The sequence below is a fragment of the Macadamia integrifolia genome, chromosome 7 (assembly GCF_013358625.1).
Source record: "Macadamia integrifolia cultivar HAES 741 chromosome 7, SCU_Mint_v3, whole genome shotgun sequence".
Taxonomy (NCBI): Eukaryota; Viridiplantae; Streptophyta; class Magnoliopsida; order Proteales; family Proteaceae; genus Macadamia; species Macadamia integrifolia.
The window spans coordinates 26,594,921-26,610,376 of NC_056563.1; positions in this window are offsets into that span (position 1 = coordinate 26,594,921).

Here is a 15,456-nt window from a genome sequence, read left to right on the forward strand (position 1 = left end):
AAAAAAAAATTTTCCCAAGCTATTTCTGTATTTCAAGAAATGTTTTCACTTTTTGCCTTTTGAAACAGGTTTCTTAGAGGGAAAATTTTTATGTTTTGAAAAATAGTGGAAAGTACTTCCTAAAAGCTGCAGTAGTCATTGCTACACTCAGAAAACATTAAAAGGTGGAGACACTTCTTTAGCAAAATCAAACCTGACTAGTGACAACTATATCTTTGAGTTGTTTTGAAGATGGTAGGATTGAATGATCAATAGAGCTTATTATGAGCTCTTTAATTAAACAGTGTCATGGTTTGTTGATTGTTGGTTGCCTGTTTAATTTTCCTGTTTTATATTGCATTTGATATGTATTATCACAGACACTAACAGAATTTATGACGAATTAAATGGTTTTAAACAATTAAACTTAAATGGTATTAATCTCTCTCTCTCTCTCTCTCTCTCTCTCTCTCTCTCTCTCTCTCTCTCTCTGCACTTAAACCTGTAATAGATACAGCAGCCATCAAATTATTAACATTAATTGTTTGAATAATTTGTATTTATTGCTGGTTTTTCAAAGGAACCAGTGTTGTGTAGTTAATAACCACTATTTACTGTTTTAATTATGGAAAGAACAAAGAACTTGGCAGCATTAAGATACACATGCTTACTTGTGCAACATTGTGTAATTATATGAATTCTTGTAAGTTGATTTCATTAAAAAAAAATTAAGAAATAAAAGCAGCAATAAATTATGATGAAGAATTTATATTGATATTAGACTAGCAATTTATGACCTTTGATGAGCAAAGAATACTGGTGAATGGTTTAATTGCTAAAGTAGCCTCATTCATCACCCTTATTGGGTGAGGCATTGGCTATGTGAAGTGGTACGCTCGAGGTGATCTCAAAATTTGACTGCCTTTTAAGTGGAAACTGATTCTAAGGACCTTTGTGCTTTCATCTCAGGGAGTAATACAGCTATTTCATTTCTCCTGTAGTGGGTGGTTGAGGACATCGCTCATATTGCCTCTTATTTCTTGGAATGTAATTTCCAGATTGTGCCAAATGTAACTAATAGCAAATTCCTTAGTTAGGAAGGCCTGTTCTTTACGAATAGGATGGTTTGGCCAAATTCCACTTTATGATTAACAGAATCTTATAATTTGATAACTATGTATGATCATTTTAATAAATAGATTTGCATTTACCAAAAAAAAGTAGCCTCATTTATTCAAATGGAAAAACATTCATCTGAAAAATCAATTTTTCATTACATAATTTATTCCTTACTTGTCCTTTCATTTTTTTATACCTTATGTGAAAATATTTTGTGAATTCGTAAGAATTTGGGGAAATCATTTCTTTGAATGGATTGACCCAACTCAAATTATTTTGAAAGGCTTAGCAAACTCATGTCTCCTCTTTTTTTTTTTCTTTTTTTTGGGGAGGGAGTGGTGGGGGAGAGAGAGAGAGAGGAGGGTGTGGAGAGTGTTATGTGAATAATTAAAGAAATGAATCAATTGTCCAAAAAAAGGGGATTTGGAATCATGTAATTTATCACATATATATTCTCGACTCATTTAAACCTAAGTTCCCAAAACACACAGCAAGATATATGAAAGTACAAAAGCGTCAAAATTAAATATAATTTTAACACGACGGCAACTTCAAAAACATTTCTGTAATATATCTATATCTATCTCTCTGTGTGTGTGTGTCTAAAAGCTTGTTCAAAATTAAAAGATGCTGGCGTGCATTTGACGGCTAGGTGTGTGCCCAAGTGCTGTCAGCTCTCCGATGAGCACTGGCTGGACGCGTTGGTGTATTGGAGAGGATCCAAATCCAAACAGTGGAAGCACCCTCAATGTTCAACCCAATAACATTTCAAGTTTAGAATTGCCTAATCAAGTCTAACTTTCATTTTACTCTGTGTATACTCTTAGCCAATGAAATGGTCTATTTCATAGCATGCTCTAAAACATTTAAATTCAATGATTGAGCCTGCTCTTATTTTGAGAGTATGAATTCGAGGATTGAAATTGACAGTTCCATATCTGTGAGAAACATTTGGTTACTAAGTTCAATAACCCTATTGAGAAAATAAAAAGATATAAGTATTTTTTTTCCTGATTTTTTTTTTATAAATTTAAAATGTACTAAATAAATTAATCCAGACCTTGTTTCATATATTAATAATATTATTATTATTTTTCAAACCTCGTTTCTTGCTATTGTATTTTTCTTACTGAAATTTATCATTCTTTTTAAAATCAGAAAATTGAAGTAGATATGGATTTTTTGCACTCCAAGTCCTTCATAAATCTAATATACTATGCATGTAAAAGGAATGTGCATGGTAAATTGTTGGCTAAAAATTAAATTGAAAAAAAAAAAAAAATACATGGCAGATGGTGAAGTGCGTAGGTGTGCCAAAATCACAAGGACTCAAGAGATAATAAACAAATGGATAGTATTCGACTTCTAATCAAGAATGTGTGAGATCTTTCTAATGCCTTGAAAAAACCCAAGGACTTTAAAGGAAAAGAAAATCGTAATGGAAGAGGAAGATGATGAAAATGATATACTAAAAACAACCAAGGCAAAACAAAGTTGCCATGAATGGTAATTGAGACAATCATGACGAAACACAGGTCGTCATGAACTTTACTGAGAAAAAATAAAGCAATAACTAATATGCTAAGGGAAGATAAATATAGAGACTAAGACAAATCTACTTGAAGAGTGAAAATAAATACAAAGACTAAGACTAATCTATTTGGATAGAGAAAGAAAAAGATAAGGACTAAACTAGTCTAATTGAAAAGGGAAAGAGAAAGATAAGTGCATGGTGGTGTTGTCTTATCTGTTGGAGATGTCTTTTCTCTAACCATATTCGGTCAGCCTATTTGGTCACTCTTACTAATCAACTCTTTAACATAAGATCTTCAATTATCAGTCAGTTTGATTGGTCAGTCCGATCCGAACAACTCTTTAACACTAGATCTTTACTTATTGGTCAACCTAATCAGTCAATCTAATTGGTCAATTTGATTCATCCAATCAACTCTCGTAACACATGATCTTCATTTATCAGTTAGTATATAACGATGTTGGGTTGATCAACCCGGTACCTTTAGTATGATTAGTCAGGATTTATTCATGATATGAGGATGCTAAGAAGAAGAAAAAGAGGAGTGGGATTTTTAAAAATATATAATTCATTATATTTTTAATTAAATAAATAGACTTTTAGTGGTGGTAAATAAATTGCCGCTAAAGGGTTCTCCTACCATTCTTTGAATTAAGAAATAGCAGCTTTAAAAAGCCGTTGCTAATGTGTTCTTATAGTGACAGTAATTGAAAATCTGCTGCCAAACATGGTGTTTTAGTGGCGATGCAAATTTATTGCCCTTAAAAGTTATAGACTGAGTTTTCTTACACCCATGAATGCATCTAGAGGGATCATGAGGGGATTTTGGGAAGGTACTAAAACCCTATGGGGGTCTGTGAACCCTAGGATGGAGTGTTGAAATTCACCAAAAGGAAAATTGTGTCCAAAAGTGGCCTCTATACCTAGAAACAGGGAGGGGCAAAATGACCAGCCCACCCCCATGAGAAATAAAAATGTCATCACTATTAATGCTTCCATGTGTGCTCCCATTTGTCCTCATGCTGGTGCAAGGGCCACTCTGCCTTTTAGGTTATGTTCGGAAGCTAAAAGAAGAAAGAAAAAAATTTCAAAAAACTTTGTATTTGAGGATAGAGATAGACATAAAAAATCGGTGTGTAATCATTCTCTTTTGTCTTAATATGTCTTTCGTACCTTTTTTTTTTCTTCTTCTTTTTATCTCCTTTCTTAGGTGAAGCCCAATCACCCTCAGGAGAGAGGCGATCGCAGTTCCAGAGGCGATCAGAGACGATCAGAGGCATGAGAGAATCAGAGGATCAGAGGCGATCTTAGTTCCATAAGTTATCAGAGAAAGAAGAGGTTCAGAGAAAGAAGAGGATCAGAGGCGATCAGGTTCCAGAGGCGATCAGAGGCGATCAGAGGGCGCTGAGTTCTCAGAGGCGATCAGAGGCGATCAATCGGAGAGAGGCGATAGCAGTTCCATAAGTTCTCAAGCGATCGTGAGGATCATCGGCGGAGAGACCCGATCACCCTCAGGAGATCGGCGATGTTGTTTTAGTGTCAGATCTCAGATCTGTTTCCTTTGGTCGCCGATCTTGTTCGTTGTTCTTCATTTGGAAAACACTGGTTTCACGCTTCACCTCTCAAGGAATTGTTCATCATCCATTTACAGGAAGAAGAGGACAAAGGAGCTAAAGATCCGAGCAGATCCGAAGTTCTCACGGCGTCCGAAGGAGGCTTTCCATTGTGCAATCTTTCCAGCGACATATCTCAGGAGTTGCTATGAGAGTCTCATGTTAGGCAAGAGAGGTTGTCGGAGATCTGTCTGGGGCTTGTGATGGGTGAAGAAGATCGAGCGACCTGCCTGACAGGGGAAAGAAACGATGGCCGGCTGCTGGACAGAGGCAAACAACGATTGATAACGGACTTTTTGCGCCCTGCGTGTCCGTCCACTCCTGATGTGGTGCATGGTACTGCGGTGGAGCAAGGGGAGGAGAGGGAGGGTGAGAGAAATAATGAAGATGGACAGCCTGTGGATCGGAAAGCCCGCAAATCTTATGCTACGGTGACAAAGAAGACTCTCCCTGATGTGGAGGATCTCCCAAATCCGATTCGTGTTGGATCTCTGATGAGGGTAGTGATTCCACAGGAAGCGTATGAAGAGAAACTGGAGACTTTTTCCTTTGCGCTGATAGGCAAAGTAAACTTCAGGTTTGTATCTATGGATGATATAAGGCGCGAGGTGGTTGCGAGTTGGAGGCTAAAGGGGAACGTGAACCTTTCTCCCCTAGGGAAGGGCTTTATTCTATTTCGTTTTGAGAAGGAGGGAGATATGGCCTCAATATAGAGGAGAGGACCGATCAAAGTAGGGGGACAAATTGTTCGCTTTCAGAGATGGCGCCCAGAATTCAATATTAATGATAATTACTCTCACACTAAGCTCGTTTGGATCCGATTCCCTGAGCTTCCCATGGAGTATTGGCATGAGAGAATCCTATTGACCATAGCAAAGGTAGCAGGAAGGCCTGTCGCCCTAGACAATAAAACATTAAAAGCAACGATGGGTAATTATGCAAGAGTCCAAGTTGAGATGGAGCTCAATGGCGGTAGAGTTGAGGAGGTGCAAGTGGAACGAAGACAACCGGGAAAGGAGACGATATTCTGGTTCAATCAGCGAATCGTCTACGAAGACAATATGGTTCGATGCTTCTCGTGCAAAAAACTGGGACATCAAGCAAACCAATGTAGAGGTAAAACGGAGGGGAAAACTGCTGTTGAGCAGCCTTCTCATAAGGTCGGCGGCGGCCAGGAAGCTGGCAGGGACGACAATACTTCCCAAAAGGAAAGGTATATGCGGTCTCCTACCAGAATGGTAGATGCAGCAAATGGGAATACTTCCCAAATCTGTAATGAGCCAAACGTGGAGGGTTATCTTAAGTGCCAAGATTTAGTGGTGGACTTAAATGGTGAAGAATATCTCCCAATTGAGAATATTCCTCACAATGCTATGGCTGGGGTGGATCCGATGGGTGTTGGGAAGAGAGTGGATAATACTTTGGACGTGGATGTCCTTGGGTCGACCCGGTCTTCTAACCCGACTGAGAATGAATCGCAGGCCTCAGGTGAGGAGAGCGATCACAGGGAGGGTGATATTCAGGTCAGGGAATCTCAGACACAGAGGGAGTACTCTCAAATGGTGCGTGCTTTACGACCACGGCGCAAAATTAATTACAAACCAGGTGGTAGGGGTGGCAGAGGGGGAAAGAGTGGCAGGGGCCAAGTTTGGGAGGGGGCTGAGAATAATTTGACTGAGCTTTCTCAATCGTGCCTGGTGGACGGCCGAGTAGTTATTCATCATAAGGAAGTGGAAGAAATAGATATGACCATGCAGCGTGTTGAAGGGTCGGATAGACTTGGTAAGCACGTTTCTGAGACAGAGCAGAATGATGAGGCTGCTCACTACTCTACCTCCAAGTAACTGATCATGAAGGTTTTCTTCTGGAACATCAGAGGAATTAAGAAGGCGGCAGGCAGGAATGCCTTACGACATTTTATTAAGGATAGAGCTCCGGACATTTTATGTATAGAAGAGCCGATGATTGAGGTAAGTGCTTTTCCAAATTTATTTTTTAATAAATTGGGATTCAATAGTTCTTTCATTTACAACTGTAGAGTAGGGAAACCCTCTAATTTGTGGATTTTATGGAAGAGAAATTTGAACACCCCAGTTGTTGTCTCTGAGTCTGAGCAGCACATTTCGATTATTATTAAGTGGGAATCGAAATGGTTTCAGATTTCTTTCATTCATGCCAGCAGCTTTAGAGTAGGAAGAAGGGATCTGTGGTTGAAGCTTGTGGCTGATCTCCCCCAGCCTCTTCTCCCTTGGGCTATAATAGGGGATTTTAATGCGACTTTGTTCTCCCATGAAAAAAGGGGGCCAGGGAATTTTAGTATGGGTTCAGCTGCTGAGTTTGGTGCTATGGTGGATGCTTGTGGGATGGCTCAAGTGCCATCACCGGGGAGGAAATTCACCTGGTCTAACAATAGACGTCGTGGTAATGTTTCGGCGGTTCTGNGAAGAGAAATTTGAACACCCCAGCTGTTGTATCTGAGTCTGAGCAGCACATTTCGATTATTATTAAGTGGGAATCGAAATGGTTTCAGATTTCTTTCATTCATGCCAGCAGCTTTAGAGTAGGAAGAAGGGATCTGTGGTTGAAGCTAGTGGCTGATCTCCCCCAGCCTATTCTCCCTTGGGCTATAATTGGGGATTTTAATGCGACTTTGTTCTCCCATGAAAAAAGGGGGCCAGAAAATTTTAGTATGGGTTCAGCTGCTGAGTTTGGTGCTCTGGTGGATGCTTGTGGGATGGCCCAAGTGCCATCATCGGGGAGGAAATTCACCTGGTCTAACAATAGACGTCGTGGTAATGTTTCGGCGGTTTTGGACAGATGTTTTTGTAATGAAGAATGGATTGACTTTTTCCAGGATTGTGGCCAATGGGTCCTCCCTAGAATTGCTTCGGATCATTCTCCATTATTGTTCACCTCAATTTCATCTCAACGGCCCGTTAATTGCCCCTTTAGGTTCCATAAGTTCTGGATGGAACATGGAGATTTTGAGCAGGTAGTTGCCACATCATGGGAAGAGTGGGTCTCAGGGAATCCGATATTTGTTCTCATGCTGAAACTCAAAAGGCTGAAGGGTGTGCTCCGTAATTGGGGGAGAGAGGCTTTCCCGAATTTCAATAAAGCCCTTGAGGAAGCCAAGGATAAGCTAGCACAGGTGCAACAGACTATTGAAATAAATGGCATGGATGATCATTTGTTTGGGTTAGAAGCGGATGCGAAGACCTCTCTAATAAAAGCAATGGAAAACCATGAAAAACTTTGGGCCGAAAAAGCCAAAGTTAGATGGATGAAGCAAGGGGATCGCAATTCTAGGTTTTTTCATTTTTCTGTTAAAATGAGAAGACTCAGAAACTCTATAAGAAGCCTCAAAACTCCTGATGGGACCTTGGTGGAAGGTAACGACCAGATAGGGAATTATACAGTGCAGTCATATGAGCAATTTTACAAAGCTGTGCCTTTAGTGGAGCATGAGGAGCTTCTTGAATCTATACCTATGGTTCTTCATCAAGGTGATCACTATGTGCTTGATGTCTTACCAGGGAATGAAGAAATCAAAAGAGCTGTTTGGGACCTGGACCCAGATAGCTCTCCTGGTCCGGATGGATTTTCTGGAGCTTTCTTTAGAAGATGCTGGAATATTGTCGAGTTAGAGGTGTGCAATGCAGTTAAGTATTTCTTTAGTACTAGTCAATTGCCCAATGGTGTGAACAACAATTTTTTGCTACTTATTCCTAAGGAGGAGGGAGCATCTACTATCGATAAATTCCGGCCACTGTGTATGGGGAATTTTTATTGTAAAATTCTTTCCAAAATAATGGCAATGAGGCTTGCTAATTTGCTCCCTAGGATGATATCTGAAGAGCAGGGGGCATTTCAAAAAGGAAAGTTAATCCATGACAACATCAGTGTGGCCTCAGAACTGGCTAATATGATGTTTGCTTCTATGAGAGGGGGAGGTCTGGGATTAAAAATTGACATCAAGAAAGCATATGATACTCTTTCGTGGTCATTTATGTTTCAGGTGCTGAGGCGCTTTGGATTCACAGAGAAGTGGATAACATGGCTGAACCAAATTTTGATATCCTCTAAGATATCGATTTTGATTAATGGAGGTCCACAGGGATATTTCGGTGTGGAAAGAGGGCTGAGGCAAGGGGACCCAATATCTCCCATGCTTTTTATTATTGCGGAGGAAGTGCTATCGCGAGGTTTAAAGCATCTGATCGACATTAATCAACTGAAGCCAATTCATGGGCCTCGCGGTGTCAAAACTCCTGCCCACATTCTATTTGCAGATGACATATTCATCTTCTCCAATGCTTCTATGAGGTATGTGAGGACTCTTAAAGAATTTCTTCTAAAGTACCAAGAGTATTCTGGGCAGAGCATCAGCTTAGAAAAAAGTAAACTTTTTTTGGGAAAAATATCACCTTCCAGGAAGCATCAAATATCTGAAACTTTAGGCATTCCCATGTGTACCTTCCCTACAAGGTATCTAGGTGTGGAAATCTTCAAGGGAAGGATTAAAAAAGATACTTTGTTGCCGATTATGGACAAGGTTAAGGGGAGACTGGCGGGTTGGAAAGGGAAATTGTTGTCAATGGCAGGTAGGGTGGAATTGGTTAAATCGGTGCTTTCGGGGATGCCGACTCATAGTTTCTCTGTTTATTGGTGGCCTGTATCTCTTGTGGCGATGATGGAGAAATGGATGCGAAATTTTATTTGGACAGGTGATGTAGATACGGTTAAGGCTGTCACAGTGAAGTGGGACTCTATGTGTAAGCCCAAGGATGAGGGAGGGCTGGGCCTTAGGAGACTGCGAGATTCCAATAAAGCAATGCTGTGCAAATTGATTTGGAGGATCAAAACGGAGAAGACAGCAACGTTAACCTTTCTCAGAGCTCGATTCCTAAAGAAGGATGGAAGATCCTTCAAAAATTGCAACACCTCCACTATTATTGTAGGTCTCAGGAAAATGTGGTCCTTTGTGGATGACAAGGAGCGCTGGATCATAGGGAACGGTCAGCTTGCAAATTTCTGGAAGGATAAATGGTGGGGTCCAAAATCAATTATGGAACTTCTTTCGCTGGATAGTGACCATACTCTATCTACGTCAGCAAAGGTGGGGGAGTTTATCATAAATGGAGAATGGCGTCTACCTGAGGTAGTATCTCCTATGCTTAATGAAATTTTTGGACAGATTAAAAAGATTGACATTCCGAGTTTGCAGATGGAGGATTTCAGAGTGTGGTCGCTAGTTCCTTCAGGGTATTTCTCCTCAAGGTCGGCTTGGGAGGCTGTTAGAGTGAAATCCTTGAAGGTGAACTGGTCTTCTTTGATTTGGCAGAAGAATCTTCCTCCAAGATACTCCATTCTTGGATGGAGAGTGGTGCATGGTAGAATCCCAACGGACGACCTGGTTTGCCAAAAAGGTGTTCATCTCCCATCCAGATGCAACCTGTGTGGAAAGGCTGAAGAAAGTATGGTTCATATTTTTTTACACTGTTCATTCTCCATATCAATATGGAAGAGTTTTTTAAGATTTTTTTGGAGTGGCGTGGGTAAATCATCCAAGCATTCAATCATTGTTCCAGTGGTGGAAGAGGAAATCTCAAGTGATTCAGCTAAAGAAGCCATGGAAGTTGGCCTTGATCATCACTATCAACCATATCTGGTGGGAAAGAAATAAAAGAAGGCAGGAAAATAAAGAAAGGGCAGGGCGGTATATCTTTCAAAGTATAAGGAAAGAGGTTCAGCTTTGCTGTGACGGATCAAGTGAAGAAGTTCGTTCGATTTCAGACTTGATGACCTGCAGGAAGATAGGTTTAAGTATTAGAAATCCAACTTCCCCTTCACCTCTTGAGGTTCACTGGTGTAAGCCTTCCAGGGCGTGGATGAAGATCAATGTGGATGGAAGTTCGCTTGGTAACCCAGGTAATGCAGGTGCTGGTGGTGTCTTACGGGATGATAAAGGCAAGGTAATCGACTCTTTTAGCATTTTTCTGGGAGTCAAACAAATATATGAAGCTGAATTTGAGGCAGTCTTGGAGGGTATTCTGCTAGCTAGACACTATCATGCTAGGGGTGTTTGGATTGAGTCAGACTCAGCGTCCGTGGTCTCAGCAGTTCAGAGAAGGGAGATTCCATGGTTTGCCCTGCAGAAATGGAGATTTGTTATTTCCTTTTTGGAGTTGGTGCAATGGAAGATCACTCACTGTTTTCGTGAAGCTAATGTAGTCGCTGATTTTCTGGCTAGGAAAGCATCTAAATCTTGTAATTCAGAATTCTCGGTGGAGTTCCCGAGACATGTAGTTGATGAGTTAGCTTCTGATGCGTTGGACAGGCACCGTTTTCGATTTGGCTAAGCCTTTGCTTGTTTCCCCTGCTGATGGCCATGCCGAAGGTGGAGGTTGCAAGTGGGTTTAGTGGGATTGGCCTGTCCTTTTGTATTTCTCTTTGTTTTGCTCTGTTCTCTTTTAATTTAATGACCTTTTACCAAAAAAAAAGTGCATAATAGAGGAAGGGTTAGGCCTATTCTTAAGAAAGGCACATAGATTCCTATCTATCTAAATGAAATAAAAGTAATAGTAGAAATAGATACGATATAAATCTTATAAAGTTTAGACAGCACAGGGTCTAAAATGATGCTTTCGAAAATTTGAAACCAAGATGAAACTTGAAGAAACTCAATTCTCAAATCAAATGGCTTTCCAAAAGTCCTCATGAGGAGAATTATGTAAAAGGAGTTCTAAGATTGTTCTTGCAACATCAAGAGGGAAGAGAGAAGGAATCAAATTTCTATTTTAACAACAACAAACTAAGCCTTATCCCTACTTAATGAGGTCCGCTACATGGATCCAAACATTAATAATGGGACATGTTAAATGAAAGATGAAAAATGCTATATGAAAAGTGAGAGATGAAAGATGAAAGTAGACAAGTAAGAGGAAAGAGGACACAACCTAGCAAGACAGGAGAATCTCAGTTACATAGGGCCAGCCACATAGATCCTTGCTTTCCAATAGGCTCTATCTAGGGTCATACTTGGTATGAGGCCTAAACCACGTAAGTCATTCCTCAACTTCTCCTATGGTCATTTTAGGCTTGCCCCTAGTTCTTGTAGCCCCCTCAATCTGAATCATATCACTCCTCCTTACTAAGGCATCACTAGGCCTTCGTTGACATGAACATACCACCTCAAATAGCTTTCCTGGAGCTTGTCATTAATTGGGGCAACTCCCAAATCCGTTGTAATATGATCATTTCTTAATTTATCATTCCTAATTTTCATGCACATCCATCTGAACATCCTCATCTTTGTCACACACATCTTCTTTATATGACACTTCTTAACTGCCCAACATTCTGCTCCATACATCATGGTCGGATGCATAATAGTCCTATTGAATTTTCCTTAAGCTTTAAAGAGATACGTTCACTACAATAAAATACACTTGTAGCTACGGATATTTAACTGCAGTTTAAAAATCTGCAGCTATAAATGTCCCATAACTCCTGTGTATAACAATATGGGATACCTATTGTTGTGGCATTTTAAAACCGCAGTAACAGAGGAGCCTCTAACTGCGAAAACAAAATCCCAGCATAAATTGCAATAATATGGGATACTTGTTATTGCAGAATTTAAAATCATAGTAACAGAAACCTTGTTACACTCGTGCCCTAACTTGGTCTAATTTGAAATTCTGTGATAGATCTCGGACCGGAGATAAAGATCACCAATAGATTTTGGCTAGCAGGATTTATGTAATTTTCTTTTTGTTGTCTTGTTACCTCTGCTGATGGCCATGCCGAAGGTGGAATAGCGAGACAATAGTTTTTGATTCTTCCCATATATTTTTCTAATAGTATTCATTTGTTGACCTTGAGCAAAAAAAGATATTTCATGTGATAGGATTATAACCCTTCTTGGTCTAGTTCTTTAAGAAGGCATATTTTAGTCTCTAATCATTTGATCACCGTCCATGAAGATGTGATCGTACTCTATCCCAGGTTTGGGTCGTGACACAATGGGTGCAAAAATATTGTGTTGCCACAAGCCAAAGATGCTCATGCGCCCTCTCATTGATCGTGCGCTGATGTCTACCTACGCCATCAGGTAACATCCAATGGACAAATGAACTGAATCCAGATGTTGAATTTGATAAAATGGATTCAAATGAGGATATTATCATGCACACTTAAAATTCGATCTATTTACATCTCTACACACAAGCAAAAACAATTGAAAGTTTTTTATGCACGAAGACCAACTGTGCCCTTGGGAGGTCTTCATTTTTCCAATTGATACTGTCAAGAGTTTGGCCTACCTTGCCATGAAAAGGAAAACTCAAGGGTAAGTAAAGCATCGAATTTTATGGTTTTAATTGCAAGGCAAGTCTAGCATAGTGCATCAATCACCAAAAAAATAAAAATGCCATTTGGATCCTATATAGAATTTGGATTCCATCTCCTTTAAATTAGTCTCCTTTGTTGCACTTTGGAATAAAATTAGTTTCTTTTGTTCCAATTTAGAATAAAATTAGTTTCCTTGGTTGCACTTTTATTTCTTTATGAAATTTGAAGACTCTCTCATCCTTCTCCCTTATGCTCTTTCCTATCCTAATAGTTTCACAGCAAATCAGCCAGTGATTCTAACTCAAAAAGTACATGATTTCCTGAAGAGTACCTTCTTCAAACCATCCCTCTAAACAGTGGTGTCAAACAAGTGTAAAGCCTTCATGCACTTTTAATTATGCCAATCCAAAGTCTAAATTAATCGAATGGAACAAAACAAAGACTAAACACTAAGGTAGCTTTTTACTGTTCAGGAAGGTATACAAGGTATTGTAATTTTCTAAGAATTTGTTCCGACCTGTGTTTTATATTGCCATGCTTTTGTGTTTCTTGTTACAGTCCCACATGGACATTGTGTTTCTTTTAACCTAATAGGAATATTGTTATTACATGAATACAACACACAAAGCAAGTTTTATATACGATATGTGAAACAACTGCTTGCCAATATATATATATATATATATGTGAAACAAGAACCCTAACTTTTAAAAAATAATTTACAATTCCCCACCCCCACCCCCATTCCCTGCTCTATCCTCTGTCCCCACCCTCCCTCTTCCCTACCCCTGCCTCTCCCAACTCCACTTGCACTTGCTCTCCTCCACCCCCCCTTTTCTTCCCCATCCCAGCCCCCACCCCTGATCTTCCTCTGAATCTGATCAATGCCAAAATTTCAGTGAGGTTTGAAAGATCTTCTTTCCAATTTTTTTTTGGTTATTCACAACTTTAGTAGAAAAATCAGTTACTTTTTGATCTTTTGCCTTTTTGGTATCCATAATTTGTTCTTCAGTTGGAATAATTAAATTGGCAGACATTATAATTATATATTTGAAATTAAATCCATTGTCTCTTTAATCGAAGGTTTAGGGTTTCTCTGTTGCAAAAGCAGAGGAGAAATATTCCCTTGCAAGCCCCGACGATTAACCTTCATTAACAATGACAACACTGTACCACCCTAATGATAGCTATGATTATCCAAGAACAAACGACTTGAGTTGCTGTAGCAATAGTGACTCTGGATTTTCCGATCTCCCTCGTCTCGCTGGAAGATTTCAATTCATCGTTTTCTAACATTGTTTTTGTTTAAAGGAAAATTCAATGGGAAAATAGTTTGATTTCTATCACTTGCTCTTCTTACTTCATTATAGTGGTCAATTTTCTTATTGTTCGACATTTTGTCAAAAATATGTATGCTTTATGGTGTTGCTTAGAGTTTTCTCAATGTGGATTTACAGAAATGCAGCTTAGGGTTTGTGTTTCATGATTTTTTTGTGCAATACTCATGCGTTAGTTGGTTGATGAGCACATTTATGTGTGAAATCTAGGGTAGTAAAACATGCATTTTACATATTTAGAATGGAGCTACCTTGGGTTTTACTCTCTTTTTGCAGGTTTTATATTTTCAAGGCCTTAAGGACTATCGGGCGCTATATCTTCAATTTTACACGTAAAGAGGTCCTATTTCTTTTCATGGTTACGAAGAGGACGAAATTCTGAGCAAGATGGACGTGTTCAATTAAAAGTACACATTCGTTTGGTCACCCGTACAAATGATTATTCTTTTTGGGCCAGAAAAAGAATAATGGATCAGAACTGAACTGAGATGCAGAACCAGCCCATTTGCAGTTGTCCCAGATGTACAAGGAATATTTCAAATGCCAACAAAGATCGATGGACCACATCCTTAAGTGATAAAAGATTTGTTTTTGGTAACAACAACTACCTAGCGTAGTTGGTGAGCTATGGTGTACAAAATTCCCTTGCTCACCAAGAGGTCTCAAGTTCGAATCTCATGGTTGTTTTTTTTTAGAGAATTTTGTTGAAGATTTCCTGCTTTTCACTCACTTAAAGCACTAAGGGCATGGAGGGGATTTTCACATCAAATTAGAAGCAAGGAAAAGCGTGGAAGCAAGAAGAGAAGAAAAAAAAAAAAAGGAAAAAAAGGGGAGAAATAAAGATTGTCCAAATCTTCTCTCTCCTCCACATCATCACCCACCAAAAGATTGTCCAAATCACATAAAGCAAGAAGAAAGAAAATCGTCCCTAGGAGAGAGAAAAAGAAGAAAAATAAATTAGAAAAAAAAAGGAAAGAAAATAAGAAAAAAAATTATAGGAAATTTATTTCTCTCTTCTCTCTCCTCCACCTTAGCACTTTTGGTCTCAAAAGATCTCACAATCAATTGTGGGTTTCTTTCTTTTAGGAAAGAGAAATTTGTTACCCTACCTCACCATTCCCTATAAATACAATTCATGTAAGAGGAGGGGAGACAATTCATTCTTCTTATAGTTTTTTTTTAGTTGCTCTCTCTTTCTCTTACTCTCTCTTTAGTTTTAGTTCTTCTTTATCTTTTCTTTAATCACTTTTGTAATAGTTTTTTTTTATTTCAATTAATGCAAGTACTCTTTTATTTTTATTCAGCCTTTTTTGTTTATGATTTATGCAATTGAGTTGTAATTTTTTAAGTTATAGTTCTAGGCTTAGATCTAGGTGACAAGATCACGAGCCGTGGAGCAATTGTTTTTCAAGTTCAAGCATTGATTCAAGTAAGTAGGCTCCTTTAGTAGTCTTTTTTCCCCCCTCTCATTCCCTCTTCTGACTACCTTTTCTTTCTTAATTTAGGATTTTTATTTTCA